We start from the raw sequence: 4,872 nt of genomic DNA, 5'->3' as shown, positions 1-4,872 counted from the left end.
AGCGGTTGTGTCGGGAAGGTGAGCATCATAGAATGCCAATTTACTAGAAGAAAGTATTCTTGTGTTGAGGGAGTACTTGAGTGGATTGCCTGATCTTCTTATGCTTTTGTTTAATGGGTCCCCCTCAGACCTCTGGATATGTTTGGGACCTTAAGTAGCCAGGTTTGGCTGCTCTTACTCGTAACTCAGACCCTGAACTCTTAAAGCACCCGTGAAGGATGTAGCTGGAGTCTAGACAACACATCCCACTGCCCTGTCCAATGCCTCCTTCCATGCTCCCAGTGGGCTCCAAGGGGGTGGTAGTCTGTGTCTGGCTGTGGGGCCTGGACTGACAACTTGGAGTGGGGAAAAGACTGACTTTCTCAGGGAATGAGGAAGCTCCTCTCTTTAATGGAACCTGTGATGGCTATGGTTGTGTGTCAACTTGGCTGGGCCACGCTGTTTAATGATTTGGCAGTTATGATATAGTCATTCCCCACAATGAGATCTGATATCATTCCAAACACACCCATGATGAAATCTGCTGTGAGCAGCCAATAAGCTGAAAGAGTGTTTCCCAGGTGGTGTGGCCTGTTTCCAATATATGTACATGCTCTGGCAAAGCCCACATGCTTTTTGCTGGATTTAGATACTATAATGGGCTCATCATTTGATCTACAGTGTTTTGCACTTGGGCCAGCAGCCTGCCATATTGCCTGATGATCTTGGGCATCACCAATAGCCTACCATCTGACCTGCCAATCTTAGGTTCATCAACTTCTGAATCTGTGTGTTAGAAGAAGCCTCCAGCCTGACATCTGACCCAGGGACTTGGAATTTGATGGCCTCTACATCTGTGTGAGCCATGTCCTTGAGATGAATACACACACACACACACACATAAACAAGCGTCAGTGGTTCTGTTTCTCTAGTCAACCCAGCCTAAGACAAGATCTGCAAATGCAAGCATACCACCCCTATACACATAAGCACGTGTGCACACACCCTGCATATGCCTTCACATGCCTCCACATACTGAGAGACATGTGTTCACACAGACATATCTGCCATCTATCTGTTATCCCCCAGAAATTAATTGGAGCCCCACCCCATGAAGGACATCACCATGCAGTTGTCAGTCTGCTGGATTATGGCATTGCTATAATGCTGGTAGCTGTACCACTGGTCCTTCAAAGATCAGCAGGATCATCCAAGACAGACACGTTTCAGCGGAGCTTCCAGACGACAACAGACTAGAAACTTGGCAACCTACTTCCCCAAAGTAGCCAATGATAGCTCTGTGGATCACAACAGAACATTGTCCCATAGGGTTCTCCAAGATGAGCTCCACCCCCACCCCACCCTCAGGTTGGAAGGCACTGCAAATATACAGTGGCCACAACAAAAGGGTCAGGCATACCAACAATCATGCAAATGGCACGGGACCAGGCAATGTGTCGTTCCATGACATATGAGGTCACCGTGAACCAGAACCAGCTCAACAGCCCCTGACCCCAACACCGAAGACAAAAAGGAAGAAACAATTCTCCACTCTCTCTTTTTGGGAAGGAGGATGAGGAAAGGAGCCAGTGGACATTTCTGTTTCATTTTTCAAAGTATTTCCTGGGCTTCCTGCTACACTCGTTTCTGGGAGGCTAGAACCTGGAGCAGACCATGCTGAGAGCTGCTTCTCTTGACCCAACTCCTTGGCCAGAGGCATCTGAGCTGTGGAAGGCCCTCCAGGCTGACTTTTAAACCAGCCTGCAGAGGGAATACCCAAGCACAGACGGCTGCCAACCTGGTGAGCAGGGCCTTGGAGCCAGCTCTATTTTTATTTCCCAAGCCAAGCCAAGTGGCTTTTTTTTTTTTTCTCTGCACCAGGGTGTTGTGCAGTAATTCATACCCCTGCTGTACCAGCAATAGCTCTGGGAACATAGAGTAAGCAACTTAGAGCAATTCAAGTCTCATCTTCACCTAGTTCAGAGGGCCTCTGGAGGGTAACTTAGGTCAAAGCATCCTATCTTGTGGGAGCCTGCTCACCCCACACATCTCTCAGTCATGACCCGTGAGTGTACATAATCTCCGAGGCATTTCTGGGCTTGGTGAGTCAGCACAGGGCAATGCCCAGGAGAAAGGACAACTGGAAAGCACTCTGAGCCAACACTCACTCAGCACTAGCAGGTGGGGAATTCTGCATCTGCTGCTCGAGAGCCACTGGGCAGCCTGGATCTTCCTCTCTGCGTGCTTTCTACCGGCACCGGCTCCAAGTCGGTGCTGCTCAGGCCTGCCGGTATAGTTAATGGTCGTCCATTTGAATGGGATTCATTTGGACCCCATGGTGCTGAGTGGAGCTGCTCCACTGCGTTTTCAAGGCTGTGAGCTTCTGTAAGCAGATCGCCAGTCTTCTGAGGCATCGCTGGGTGGATTTGAACAGCCAATCTTCTAGCTAGTAGTCAAGTGTTTTGCCATTGACACCACCTGGGAACTCTTGAGCCAGCTTCAGTCCGATCATCTAGAGATTGCTGCCTCCCCCTGCCACCCCACCCTCCACCTCCCCAGAGCTACTGATTCAGCAGCTTCTGGATCAAGATACTGATGATGCTGGTCCAGAGGCCACACTTGGAGAACAACCACCCTAAGCATCTGGAACGGTTCATTCCCAGCGATTAAAGGATGAGTGATGAGAGCCAAAGGGATTTGCTGATAAAACTGCTGGCCTGTACTCCGCTCCCTGCTGCACACTGGTTTGGGGCTGGGGTGGGGGCATCGCTCAGAGAAAGAGGGAGCGGCCCAAAGTGCAGAGGAGGCTTGGCTGCCCAGGTATTAGCTTCTCTCCCTGGCTGGAAGCCCGGGATTTCTGAATGAAGGTCAGGATCAGGAGAGCACTGGCTCCTCTCCCAGACAAGGAGAGCCAGGTTGGAATCAGCCACACTCCTGCCCTCCACACCCCACTGGAGGCTCCCAGGGAAAGATGCTAACACCCAGCCCCATTCCCTGACCTAGTCTGGGCACCAAGCAACCTGCTCTTCCTAGCACGGTCTCATTAGGTGTCTCCCATAGCCTGTTTGAGAGGGAAGCCATTTAGGAAGGTCTCCCTGTAGCTAGCCAGGAGAAACCCAGGCGCTGAGAGGTTAAGGGTCATGTCTGTCCACCCCAAAACAAACAAATTCTATTCCAACTCATAGCAACGCTAGGACAGAGTAGAACTGCCCCCTCTGAGGCTGTAAATCATTTCGGGAGTAGAAAGCCTCACCTTTCTCCCTCAGAGCAGCTGGTGGTTTCAAACTGCTGGCCTTGTGGTTAGCAGCCCAACAAGAAACCCAATACACCACCAGGTGTAAGCCCAAGCCTCCCAACTGACATGTCTAAACAGCCTCTCACAGGCAAAGAGAGGCCACTTCCTGTGTCTACAATATGTCTGGTCCCTCTCACACCTAAAAGTAGGCCAACAGAGCTACGTTTCCGGGCTCCCCCTACACAAATTGGCTTAGACAAAACGTTATGTGAATGTTTCCTTAGTCAGGAGCTTTAGGAACCATTCGATTAAGACTCAAAGCGTGTTTGCAGTTTCAAGGGGTCACTGAAGCTGGGGAGAACTGAAGTCCGATAGTATGGTCACTATGAGTCTGCATGGACGAGCTGGCGCTGACTTTTTGAGTGAGTGGTCACCTTGCAGTCCTGCACTGCCCCCCAGTGGTGATTCAGAATAGATGCCTCCACTAAACCCCAGGCAGGCAGTGACGTTGAATGGTCTCAGACGAGCTTGCTTCAGAATCCCCTACAGTTTGTCCAACGCAGGGATCCTAACTCAGTAGGTCTTAGGCGGGACGACATTTTTTCACTTCTCACACATTCCAAGGTGCTGCTGATGCTGCTTGCTGGCCTGAAGACCTCACTTTGAGAACCATGGCTTTGGTCGTTTGCAAGGGCCCACTCAGCCATGTTGCTCCCCTGCAGGGGTGAGACATTAGAGAGGATCCGGACCTCCCGGAGCTGCCACCTCCAAGACACATGAAGCCAGAGGGGAAAGACGTCTTTGCGAGACAGGGTTCTCCAGTGATCCCAAAGTAAAGCCCCCCTGTAAAACCTGTGCAAGCCCAAAAGGCATCACGTGAAGACGTGGCGACCGGTATGTATACGGGAAAACCAATAGGAACATCCCCAAACCCAGGAAAGAGCCGATCAGTTCATCCAAAAACCACATCGACCGTCCTACTAGGGTCACCACGACCACAACCATCCAGAGAGTGCCGGACAGTCAGTTCCAACTGCCCTCAAGTCCAGGTTGCTCACACTGCCGCTATCGGACAGAGTAGACCTGGCTCCGTGGGTTCTCTGACGGCAAGTCCTTACAAGAGTAGAAAGGGCCATCTTTCTCCGCCAGAGCAGCCGGTGGTTTCTGATCGCTGACCTTGGGTTAGCAGTTCAACGTGTAACTCAGTATGCCAGGGCTCCAAATAGCAACCCTATGGAGGCCTTCCAAGGCTATGCAGCTTTACGGGAACTGATGGCCTCGGCTTCCTCCCAAGGTGCAACTGGTGAGTTTGAACCGTTGGCCTTTGGTCAGCAATTCAATGTTTACCGGAAAGCAGGACCAGGACTCCTTTTGGCAGGCCTAGGCATTCCCTGGCTTGTAGATGTATCCTCACACGTGTGTGTGTCCATGCCTGTTTTTCTTTTGTACAAGACACCGAGAGATGGGACAAGGTTTAGGGCACCTCGTCCAGCAATATAGCTTCATTAGCATGACCAAAGGAAAATCCGTGTTCCCAAACAAGGTCACATTCACAGGTACAGAAGCAGAGACTTTGAGGGGGAAAAATTTAATGGTGACTTCATGAAGACTTATAGGGGAGATAATAGTTTAACATTTGACAAGCCCCACACATTCTG

The sequence above is a fragment of the Echinops telfairi genome, unplaced genomic scaffold (genome assembly GCF_000313985.2).
Source record: "Echinops telfairi isolate 266 unplaced genomic scaffold, ASM31398v2 ScPeMD7_5592;HRSCAF=6446, whole genome shotgun sequence".
Classification (NCBI taxonomy): Eukaryota; Metazoa; Chordata; class Mammalia; order Afrosoricida; family Tenrecidae; genus Echinops; species Echinops telfairi.
The sequence above is the reverse complement of the archived record's forward strand: the minus strand, read 5'-3'. Positions refer to the sequence as shown.